We start from the raw sequence: 13856 nt of genomic DNA, 5'->3' as shown, positions 1-13856 counted from the left end.
TTATTAATTATCAGATAGTATAATTATTATCTGTAGTATGATAATTAAACTTCTTCCTCTCATTTTAAGATTTCATTTCTCAAAATATCCGTTTTAAAGATAGAACAAAGTTTTAGGTGGAAAATAGCAAAATGTGGATCTTACTACGCGTTTTCCAAAAGTACCTTTTATGCTTTGCATAATATTGAAACAGAGAAAGAAATGCATGTATTGAGATGCATATAAAAGTTCATAAGAGAAATATTATAATAAATCTTTGATAATGTGATTTTTCTCAAAATCCAGCCTGCATCAAACCTTCAGAAGCAATTTTCCTGAAATACGGTTTTGGAATTCGTACTATAGTACCAAACATAAATTAAAGGAAATATTAATTATAAGAATACCAGTTTGATTTAATTTTATTTAGCGTATATTGGAGATAAACACATAGTCAGTAAAAGAAGAACCTATATAATTTTTGACAACCCAAATATTGATAAATAATACATGTTAGTTTCTTCATTACTGTATTGCAAGGATTCCTACAAACAAATGTTTTGCTAATTTTGATACTAAAACATGTGCAGATATAACTCACATCTCTATTCATGCTCATTAGGAAAGTTTTTACTTTTGTGCTTAAATTCAGTGTTAAGGCTATAAATCCGCGTAATTACAACAGGCCTTAGATGAAAGCAAGAACACGAATGAAAATTCTTATCTAAACATTTACCCAATGCCCGTTTGTAAACAGAAATAATTCTTTCCCAGGCTGCAACAATTTTTCCCATCTCGCTCTCAACTTCCGAAGCAAGTTAAATTGCACCCGCGTCTATTCTGAAACTATTTTCTCTGTGGACTCCTGGCATTTCTGAACCAAGTCCCAGACGCCTAACTAACCTCTAAATAGATTCCCGTTAGATACCGAGTTTAAACGCTACAGCTCTTGTAAAATAATAGCGCTTCCTCCCAACGATATTATTATAATTACTTTACGTCTTTATCCATTAATTAGATCTCAACTTGACGGTTTCTTCGGAAGACTAAGCATTCATTAGGTTACAAACTCCGATTCGGGCGCCCCGTGGGCAAGAGAACAATAAATTAAAATTGGATTAAACGCCTGTCAACTTCGTAAGTGAAAACGGAACGAATACAGTGGCTGTCGAATGATTGTCCTTTAGAACTAGACCATTTGCATTTTGGAACGCAGACCGGCCGCTGGCCGTGACATCCATTTGTATTCAGCCGGTATCTGGTTTTGAAGAGGTTGTTTATCCTGCAGAAATTGTTACAAATGCTATTTATATTCATTGCAAATTTCGAGAATCAACAAGGAAGTGCTGCAATGGCATGTAAACTAACTAACTGGAAAATCACCTGAAAAATATTAGAAGGTATACCATTTCCTTGTGTCAAGCTCTTCTTTAAAATGTTACATCAACAGTTACGTTGCACTAGTTTTAAATGAATTCATCCGAACAGACAACTTGTCTTTTAATTCAATTTCATTCATTCAATAGTTTGGACTTGATTTCACACATTATTTCCTGGACATACATTTGAACTTTTTGTAAGTCTTTTTAAAAATCATTAGGCATTTTCTTTTGGAGCAGGAGACGTAAAAAATGTGCAGTACCCTTATCAGGATTCGAACTCCGGACATGCTAAACCACGTCCACGAACACACGCGATAAATAGATGGAAAACCTTTACATTCTCCCTTCATTTAAAAGAGACTGGGGAGGGCAGGATTCAATTGCCAACCCTGGTGAATACGAATTATAGTCCAATTTAGTTCGAGCCCCACAGGAAGAGTCATTAGGTTGTCGAAGAAGGATAGACAGGTGACAGGTGACGGAAGACGGGGACGCCTGGTGTTTAACAGTGGTAAACAGGCATATGTCCCACGCCTTCCCCTGTGTAGAAGCAGCAACTTTAAATTAATAAAAGTATTTACAGTGCAACAAGAGCAGATGAGTGATTGTGTTACATTGCAGTTCAGGTTACATTAGCATGTCATAAATAGTCAAGTAAGAAGGATAGACAGAAAATCTATGGTGCCCTCCCGGTACTTGGAAACTTCCAACTGCTAGCTAAAAGTGCTTTCTAATTACACCACAAAGGCATGCCGCAAGGACGTAGAATAACCTTAGAAGCTTCTCATTAGGCTATTGAATTGAAATATGGTGGTCTACCAAACATGTATAAATCGTTTTACACACACACACATATATATATATTTCATCATTTAAAACAACAGTACTGTGTATCAACGAATAAATAGTAATTAGGTATATCTACAAAAGTATACCTATATTGTATTTAAGCAATTAATACCATATTATATTTACCATATCCGTAATATATTTAAGCAATGAATTATTATATTTACGCTTGAAAAACTAATTATTTCAAATGCAACTCTATTATGAAAAATATATTAATATAGATACACTACAAAAGTACTCTGTGTTACCATAATTGATAATTACTGTAAAAATGTTTCAGGTACATAGTTTAATAAAATAAATAATGCTATGAGATATACCGAGCTGTATCATAAAGGATATAATTCAGGCACTTTAATTTAGGCGCGCAAATAGTATTGTAATCAATTATAATTTTATTGCGTTAATTGAAGCAGGTTTTTTTCATCAAATTATTATATCTTATTTCAAAATGTACTAAATTCTTACTAAACTAAATTCAACAGGATTGGCAAAAACTATTTTAATTTAGCGAAAAGCTTACCGTAATAAAGAGTGTCGGGACACCCTAAAATGTCCATATTAAAACGTATATTTTAGTTTAGCGGATTTCAGGTCATCGAGAATTTGTTTTGCTATTTCATTGTTATCATCATGTTTCATTGCTTTTCCTACTTTCTGCTCACTTTGCTGTCCCTTATGTTTATGTGATTAATGTGTTGTTTTCGGGTTTTTTTTTTTTAATTATTTAAGACCCTTTCTCTTTATGTCTTGCACTTGACTATTTATGACATGCTAATGTATCCTGAACTGGAATGTAACACAATCACTTATCTGCTCTTGTTGCACTGTAAATACTTTTATTAATTTAAATAAAGTTGCTGCTTCTACACAGGGGAATTTAAAAAGAAATCTACACACCACTAAGATTACATAGTAATATGTTAACATTACTATGTAATCTTAGTACTATGCAATCATTAATGTTGTAATATATAAAGATAATCATCATTTAGACTTCCCTGTATCATAAATGTGCCCATTCTTACCGTTGCCCACTTACAATGCCTCAAAAAAATTCAAATTCTTCCTAGGTCACCAGTCATTCATTGCTGCTGGAAGTGCAGTGTGTGTTGACTTTAAGTCGTTGCCATCTTCACTTTATCATCGTCTTCGTCACCATTCAGTCTGCGTACCCATATAAAATAAAAATAAAGAAATAAATAATAATGCTAATACTACAAATAATGATGATAAAATTACTATTGTATATTATTGAATACTTCTGCAGTGGGATTTTGTTATATTGTCATAATTGTCAATTTACTTCTAGTTACTTTGTTCACAATTGTACAACACCATTTTACTTCAGTCTTCCTCGATAGAGCCCTATCTCGAGTACATACGCCGTGTATGTATGCGTGTATGTGCCATATTAATACGAGTATATATACCCTATTTACTTAAAAAAATACCTAGTCAAATATAAGGCGATATTTACATTTGAGTAAATATTTTAAGAACTAAACTTATAAGCAAATATTTATTTTGTCTTGCAATAATTCTGGGGAGAAAATCTTACATTAATTATCTATGTGATTTATTAATTATCAGATAGTATAATTATTATCTGTAGTATGATAATTAAACTTCTTCCTCTCATTTTAAGATTTCATTTCTCAAAATATCCGTTTTAAAGATAGAACAAAGTTTTAGGTGGAAAATAGCAAAATGTGGATCTTACTACGCGTTTTCCAAAAGTACCTTTTATGCTTTGCATAATATTGAAACAGAGAAAGAAATGCATGTATTGAGATGCATATAAAAGTTCATAAGAGAAATATTATAATAAATCTTTGATAATGTGATTTTTCTCAAAATCCAGCCTGCATCAAACCTTCAGAAGCAATTTTCCTGAAATACGGTTTTGGAATTCGTACTATAGTACCAAACATAAATTAAAGGAAATATTAATTATAAGAATACCAGTTTGATTTAATTTTATTTAGCGTATATTGGAGATAAACACATAGTCAGTAAAAGAAGAACCTATATAATTTTTGACAACCCAAATATTGATAAATAATACATGTTAGTTTCTTCATTACTGTATTGCAAGGATTCCTACAAACAAATGTTTTGCTAATTTTGATACTAAAACATGTGCAGATATAACTCACATCTCTATTCATGCTCATTAGGAAAGTTTTTACTTTTGTGCTTAAATTCAGTGTTAAGGCTATAAATCCGCGTAATTACAACAGGCCTTAGATGAAAGCAAGAACACGAATGAAAATTCTTATCTAAACATTTACCCAATGCCCGTTTGTAAACAGAAATAATTCTTTCCCAGGCTGCAACAATTTTTCCCATCTCGCTCTCAACTTCCGAAGCAAGTTAAATTGCACCCGCGTCTATTCTGAAACTATTTTCTCTGTGGACTCCTGGCATTTCTGAACCAAGTCCCAGACGCCTAACTAACCTCTAAATAGATTCCCGTTAGATACCGAGTTTAAACGCTACAGCTCTTGTAAAATAATAGCGCTTCCTCCCAACGATATTATTATAATTACTTTACGTCTTTATCCATTAATTAGATCTCAACTTGACGGTTTCTTCGGAAGACTAAGCATTCATTAGGTTACAAACTCCGATTCGGGCGCCCCGTGGGCAAGAGAACAATAAATTAAAATTGGATTAAACGCCTGTCAACTTCGTAAGTGAAAACGGAACGAATACAGTGGCTGTCGAATGATTGTCCTTTAGAACTAGACCATTTGCATTTTGGAACGCAGACCGGCCGCTGGCCGTGACATCCATTTGTATTCAGCCGGTATCTGGTTTTGAAGAGGTTGTTTATCCTGCAGAAATTGTTACAAATGCTATTTATATTCATTGCAAATTTCGAGAATCAACAAGGAAGTGCTGCAATGGCATGTAAACTAACTAACTGGAAAATCACCTGAAAAATATTAGAAGGTATACCATTTCCTTGTGTCAAGCTCTTCTTTAAAATGTTACATCAACAGTTACGTTGCACTAGTTTTAAATGAATTCATCCGAACAGACAACTTGTCTTTTAATTCAATTTCATTCATTCAATAGTTTGGACTTGATTTCACACATTATTTCCTGGACATACATTTGAACTTTTTGTAAGTCTTTTTAAAAATCATTAGGCATTTTCTTTTGGAGCAGGAGACGTAAAAAATGTGCAGTACCCTTATCAGGATTCGAACTCCGGACATGCTAAACCACGTCCACGAACACACGCGATAAATAGATGGAAAACCTTTACATTCTCCCTTCATTTAAAAGAGACTGGGGAGGGCAGGATTCAATTGCCAACCCTGGTGAATACGAATTATAGTCCAATTTAGTTCGAGCCCCACAGGAAGAGTCATTAGGTTGTCGAAGAAGGATAGACAGGTGACAGGTGACGGAAGACGGGGACGCCTGGTGTTTAACAGTGGTAAACAGGCATATGTCCCACGCCTTCCCCTGTGTAGAAGCAGCAACTTTAAATTAATAAAAGTATTTACAGTGCAACAAGAGCAGATGAGTGATTGTGTTACATTGCAGTTCAGGTTACATTAGCATGTCATAAATAGTCAAGTAAGAAGGATAGACAGAAAATCTATGGTGCCCTCCCGGTACTTGGAAACTTCCAACTGCTAGCTAAAAGTGCTTTCTAATTACACCACAAAGGCATGCCGCAAGGACGTAGAATAACCTTAGAAGCTTCTCATTAGGCTATTGAATTGAAATATGGTGGTCTACCAAACATGTATAAATCGTTTTACACACACACATATATATATATATTTCATCATTTAAAACAACAGTACTGTGTATCAACGAATAAATAGTAATTAGGTATATCTACAAAAGTATACCTATATTGTATTTAAGCAATTAATACCATATTATATTTACCATATCCGTAATATATTTAAGCAATGAATTATTATATTTACGCTTGAAAAACTAATTATTTCAAATGCAACTCTATTATGAAAAATATATTAATATAGATACACTACAAAAGTACTCTGTGTTACCATAATTGATAATTACTGTAAAAATGTTTCAGGTACATAGTTTAATAAAATAAATAATGCTATGAGATATACCGAGCTGTATCATAAAGGATATAATTCAGGCACTTTAATTTAGGCGCGCAAATAGTATTGTAATCAATTATAATTTTATTGCGTTAATTGAAGCAGGTTTTTTTCATCAAATTATTATATCTTATTTCAAAATGTACTAAATTCTTACTAAACTAAATTCAACAGGATTGGCAAAAACTATTTTAATTTAGCGAAAAGCTTACCGTAATAAAGAGTGTCGGGACACCCTAAAATGTCCATATTAAAACGTATATTTTAGTTTAGCGGATTTCAGGTCATCGAGAATTTGTTTTGCTATTTCATTGTTATCATCATGTTTCATTGCTTTTCCTACTTTCTGCTCACTTTGCTGTCCCTTATGTTTATGTGATTAATGTGTTGTTTTCGGGTTTTTTTTTTTTTAATTATTTAAGACCCTTTCTCTTTATGTCTTGCACTTGACTATTTATGACATGCTAATGTATCCTGAACTGGAATGTAACACAATCACTTATCTGCTCTTGTTGCACTGTAAATACTTTTATTAATTTAAATAAAGTTGCTGCTTCTACACAGGGGAATTTAAAAAGAAATCTACACACCACTAAGATTACATAGTAATATGTTAACATTACTATGTAATCTTAGTACTATGCAATCATTAATGTTGTAATATATAAAGATAATCATCATTTAGACTTCCCTGTATCATAAATGTGCCCATTCTTACCGTTGCCCACTTACAATGCCTCAAAAAAATTCAAATTCTTCCTAGGTCACCAGTCATTCATTGCTGCTGGAAGTGCAGTGTGTGTTGACTTTAAGTCGTTGCCATCTTCACTTTATCATCGTCTTCGTCACCATTCAGTCTGCGTACCCATATAAAATAAAAATAAAGAAATAAATAATAATGCTAATACTACAAATAATGATGATAAAATTACTATTGTATATTATTGAATACTTCTGCAGTGGGATTTTGTTATATTGTCATAATTGTCAATTTACTTCTAGTTACTTTGTTCACAATTGTACAACACCATTTTACTTCAGTCTTCCTCGATAGAGCCCTATCTCGAGTACATACGCCGTGTATGTATGCGTGTATGTGCCATATTAATACGAGTATATATACCCTATTTACTTAAAAAAATACCTAGTCAAATATAAGGCGATATTTACATTTGAGTAAATATTTTAAGAACTAAACTTATAAGCAAATATTTATTTTGTCTTGCAATAATTCTGGGGAGAAAATCTTACATTAATTATCTATGTGATTTATTAATTATCAGATAGTATAATTATTATCTGTAGTATGATAATTAAACTTCTTCCTCTCATTTTAAGATTTCATTTCTCAAAATATCCGTTTTAAAGATAGAACAAAGTTTTAGGTGGAAAATAGCAAAATGTGGATCTTACTACGCGTTTTCCAAAAGTACCTTTTATGCTTTGCATAATATTGAAACAGAGAAAGAAATGCATGTATTGAGATGCATATAAAAGTTCATAAGAGAAATATTATAATAAATCTTTGATAATGTGATTTTTCTCAAAATCCAGCCTGCATCAAACCTTCAGAAGCAATTTTCCTGAAATACGGTTTTGGAATTCGTACTATAGTACCAAACATAAATTAAAGGAAATATTAATTATAAGAATACCAGTTTGATTTAATTTTATTTAGCGTATATTGGAGATAAACACATAGTCAGTAAAAGAAGAACCTATATAATTTTTGACAACCCAAATATTGATAAATAATACATGTTAGTTTCTTCATTACTGTATTGCAAGGATTCCTACAAACAAATGTTTTGCTAATTTTGATACTAAAACATGTGCAGATATAACTCACATCTCTATTCATGCTCATTAGGAAAGTTTTTACTTTTGTGCTTAAATTCAGTGTTAAGGCTATAAATCCGCGTAATTACAACAGGCCTTAGATGAAAGCAAGAACACGAATGAAAATTCTTATCTAAACATTTACCCAATGCCCGTTTGTAAACAGAAATAATTCTTTCCCAGGCTGCAACAATTTTTCCCATCTCGCTCTCAACTTCCGAAGCAAGTTAAATTGCACCCGCGTCTATTCTGAAACTATTTTCTCTGTGGACTCCTGGCATTTCTGAACCAAGTCCCAGACGCCTAACTAACCTCTAAATAGATTCCCGTTAGATACCGAGTTTAAACGCTACAGCTCTTGTAAAATAATAGCGCTTCCTCCCAACGATATTATTATAATTACTTTACGTCTTTATCCATTAATTAGATCTCAACTTGACGGTTTCTTCGGAAGACTAAGCATTCATTAGGTTACAAACTCCGATTCGGGCGCCCCGTGGGCAAGAGAACAATAAATTAAAATTGGATTAAACGCCTGTCAACTTCGTAAGTGAAAACGGAACGAATACAGTGGCTGTCGAATGATTGTCCTTTAGAACTAGACCATTTGCATTTTGGAACGCAGACCGGCCGCTGGCCGTGACATCCATTTGTATTCAGCCGGTATCTGGTTTTGAAGAGGTTGTTTATCCTGCAGAAATTGTTACAAATGCTATTTATATTCATTGCAAATTTCGAGAATCAACAAGGAAGTGCTGCAATGGCATGTAAACTAACTAACTGGAAAATCACCTGAAAAATATTAGAAGGTATACCATTTCCTTGTGTCAAGCTCTTCTTTAAAATGTTACATCAACAGTTACGTTGCACTAGTTTTAAATGAATTCATCCGAACAGACAACTTGTCTTTTAATTCAATTTCATTCATTCAATAGTTTGGACTTGATTTCACACATTATTTCCTGGACATACATTTGAACTTTTTGTAAGTCTTTTTAAAAATCATTAGGCATTTTCTTTTGGAGCAGGAGACGTAAAAAATGTGCAGTACCCTTATCAGGATTCGAACTCCGGACATGCTAAACCACGTCCACGAACACACGCGATAAATAGATGGAAAACCTTTACATTCTCCCTTCATTTAAAAGAGACTGGGGAGGGCAGGATTCAATTGCCAACCCTGGTGAATACGAATTATAGTCCAATTTAGTTCGAGCCCCACAGGAAGAGTCATTAGGTTGTCGAAGAAGGATAGACAGGTGACAGGTGACGGAAGACGGGGACGCCTGGTGTTTAACAGTGGTAAACAGGCATATGTCCCACGCCTTCCCCTGTGTAGAAGCAGCAACTTTAAATTAATAAAAGTATTTACAGTGCAACAAGAGCAGATGAGTGATTGTGTTACATTGCAGTTCAGGTTACATTAGCATGTCATAAATAGTCAAGTAAGAAGGATAGACAGAAAATCTATGGTGCCCTCCCGGTACTTGGAAACTTCCAACTGCTAGCTAAAAGTGCTTTCTAATTACACCACAAAGGCATGCCGCAAGGACGTAGAATAACCTTAGAAGCTTCTCATTAGGCTATTGAATTGAAATATGGTGGTCTACCAAACATGTATAAATCGTTTTACACACACACATATATATATATATTTCATCATTTAAAACAACAGTACTGTGTATCAACGAATAAATAGTAATTAGGTATATCTACAAAAGTATACCTATATTGTATTTAAGCAATTAATACCATATTATATTTACCATATCCGTAATATATTTAAGCAATGAATTATTATATTTACGCTTGAAAAACTAATTATTTCAAATGCAACTCTATTATGAAAAATATATTAATATAGATACACTACAAAAGTACTCTGTGTTACCATAATTGATAATTACTGTAAAAATGTTTCAGGTACATAGTTTAATAAAATAAATAATGCTATGAGATATACCGAGCTGTATCATAAAGGATATAATTCAGGCACTTTAATTTAGGCGCGCAAATAGTATTGTAATCAATTATAATTTTATTGCGTTAATTGAAGCAGGTTTTTTTCATCAAATTATTATATCTTATTTCAAAATGTACTAAATTCTTACTAAACTAAATTCAACAGGATTGGCAAAAACTATTTTAATTTAGCGAAAAGCTTACCGTAATAAAGAGTGTCGGGACACCCTAAAATGTCCATATTAAAACGTATATTTTAGTTTAGCGGATTTCAGGTCATCGAGAATTTGTTTTGCTATTTCATTGTTATCATCATGTTTCATTGCTTTTCCTACTTTCTGCTCACTTTGCTGTCCCTTATGTTTATGTGATTAATGTGTTGTTTTCGGGTTTTTTTTTTTTTTTAATTATTTAAGACCCTTTCTCTTTATGTCTTGCACTTGACTATTTATGACATGCTAATGTATCCTGAACTGGAATGTAACACAATCACTTATCTGCTCTTGTTGCACTGTAAATACTTTTATTAATTTAAATAAAGTTGCTGCTTCTACACAGGGGAATTTAAAAAGAAATCTACACACCACTAAGATTACATAGTAATATGTTAACATTACTATGTAATCTTAGTACTATGCAATCATTAATGTTGTAATATATAAAGATAATCATCATTTAGACTTCCCTGTATCATAAATGTGCCCATTCTTACCGTTGCCCACTTACAATGCCTCAAAAAAATTCAAATTCTTCCTAGGTCACCAGTCATTCATTGCTGCTGGAAGTGCAGTGTGTGTTGACTTTAAGTCGTTGCCATCTTCACTTTATCATCGTCTTCGTCACCATTCAGTCTGCGTACCCATATAAAATAAAAATAAAGAAATAAATAATAATGCTAATACTACAAATAATGATGATAAAATTACTATTGTATATTATTGAATACTTCTGCAGTGGGATTTTGTTATATTGTCATAATTGTCAATTTACTTCTAGTTACTTTGTTCACAATTGTACAACACCATTTTACTTCAGTCTTCCTCGATAGAGCCCTATCTCGAGTACATACGCCGTGTATGTATGCGTGTATGTGCCATATTAATACGAGTATATATACCCTATTTACTTAAAAAAATACCTAGTCAAATATAAGGCGATATTTACATTTGAGTAAATATTTTAAGAACTAAACTTATAAGCAAATATTTATTTTGTCTTGCAATAATTCTGGGGAGAAAATCTTACATTAATTATCTATGTGATTTATTAATTATCAGATAGTATAATTATTATCTGTAGTATGATAATTAAACTTCTTCCTCTCATTTTAAGATTTCATTTCTCAAAATATCCGTTTTAAAGATAGAACAAAGTTTTAGGTGGAAAATAGCAAAATGTGGATCTTACTACGCGTTTTCCAAAAGTACCTTTTATGCTTTGCATAATATTGAAACAGAGAAAGAAATGCATGTATTGAGATGCATATAAAAGTTCATAAGAGAAATATTATAATAAATCTTTGATAATGTGATTTTTCTCAAAATCCAGCCTGCATCAAACCTTCAGAAGCAATTTTCCTGAAATACGGTTTTGGAATTCGTACTATAGTACCAAACATAAATTAAAGGAAATATTAATTATAAGAATACCAGTTTGATTTAATTTTATTTAGCGTATATTGGAGATAAACACATAGTCAGTAAAAGAAGAACCTATATAATTTTTGACAACCCAAATATTGATAAATAATACATGTTAGTTTCTTCATTACTGTATTGCAAGGATTCCTACAAACAAATGTTTTGCTAATTTTGATACTAAAACATGTGCAGATATAACTCACATCTCTATTCATGCTCATTAGGAAAGTTTTTACTTTTGTGCTTAAATTCAGTGTTAAGGCTATAAATCCGCGTAATTACAACAGGCCTTAGATGAAAGCAAGAACACGAATGAAAATTCTTATCTAAACATTTACCCAATGCCCGTTTGTAAACAGAAATAATTCTTTCCCAGGCTGCAACAATTTTTCCCATCTCGCTCTCAACTTCCGAAGCAAGTTAAATTGCACCCGCGTCTATTCTGAAACTATTTTCTCTGTGGACTCCTGGCATTTCTGAACCAAGTCCCAGACGCCTAACTAACCTCTAAATAGATTCCCGTTAGATACCGAGTTTAAACGCTACAGCTCTTGTAAAATAATAGCGCTTCCTCCCAACGATATTATTATAATTACTTTACGTCTTTATCCATTAATTAGATCTCAACTTGACGGTTTCTTCGGAAGACTAAGCATTCATTAGGTTACAAACTCCGATTCGGGCGCCCCGTGGGCAAGAGAACAATAAATTAAAATTGGATTAAACGCCTGTCAACTTCGTAAGTGAAAACGGAACGAATACAGTGGCTGTCGAATGATTGTCCTTTAGAACTAGACCATTTGCATTTTGGAACGCAGACCGGCCGCTGGCCGTGACATCCATTTGTATTCAGCCGGTATCTGGTTTTGAAGAGGTTGTTTATCCTGCAGAAATTGTTACAAATGCTATTTATATTCATTGCAAATTTCGAGAATCAACAAGGAAGTGCTGCAATGGCATGTAAACTAACTAACTGGAAAATCACCTGAAAAATATTAGAAGGTATACCATTTCCTTGTGTCAAGCTCTTCTTTAAAATGTTACATCAACAGTTACGTTGCACTAGTTTTAAATGAATTCATCCGAACAGACAACTTGTCTTTTAATTCAATTTCATTCATTCAATAGTTTGGACTTGATTTCACACATTATTTCCTGGACATACATTTGAACTTTTTGTAAGTCTTTTTAAAAATCATTAGGCATTTTCTTTTGGAGCAGGAGACGTAAAAAATGTGCAGTACCCTTATCAGGATTCGAACTCCGGACATGCTAAACCACGTCCACGAACACACGCGATAAATAGATGGAAAACCTTTACATTCTCCCTTCATTTAAAAGAGACTGGGGAGGGCAGGATTCAATTGCCAACCCTGGTGAATACGAATTATAGTCCAATTTAGTTCGAGCCCCACAGGAAGAGTCATTAGGTTGTCGAAGAAGGATAGACAGGTGACAGGTGACGGAAGACGGGGACGCCTGGTGTTTAACAGTGGTAAACAGGCATATGTCCCACGCCTTCCCCTGTGTAGAAGCAGCAACTTTAAATTAATAAAAGTATTTACAGTGCAACAAGAGCAGATGAGTGATTGTGTTACATTGCAGTTCAGGTTACATTAGCATGTCATAAATAGTCAAGTAAGAAGGATAGACAGAAAATCTATGGTGCCCTCCCGGTACTTGGAAACTTCCAACTGCTAGCTAAAAGTGCTTTCTAATTACACCACAAAGGCATGCCGCAAGGACGTAGAATAACCTTAGAAGCTTCTCATTAGGCTATTGAATTGAAATATGGTGGTCTACCAAACATGTATAAATCGTTTTACACACACACATATATATATATATTTCATCATTTAAAACAACAGTACTGTGTATCAACGAATAAATAGTAATTAGGTATATCTACAAAAGTATACCTATATTGTATTTAAGCAATTAATACCATATTATATTTACCATATCCGTAATATATTTAAGCAATTAATTATTATATTTACGCTTGAAAAACTAATTATTTCAAATGCAACTCTATTATGAAAAATATATTAATATAGATACATTACAAAAGTACTCTGTGTTACCATAATTGATAATTA

This window comes from Stegodyphus dumicola, chromosome 1, assembly GCF_044657685.1.
Source record: "Stegodyphus dumicola isolate Sdum_Otavi_A_Nest chromosome 1, ASM4465768v1".
Lineage (NCBI taxonomy): Eukaryota > Metazoa > Arthropoda > Arachnida > Araneae > Eresidae > Stegodyphus > Stegodyphus dumicola.
This window is presented reverse-complemented; position numbering follows the sequence as displayed.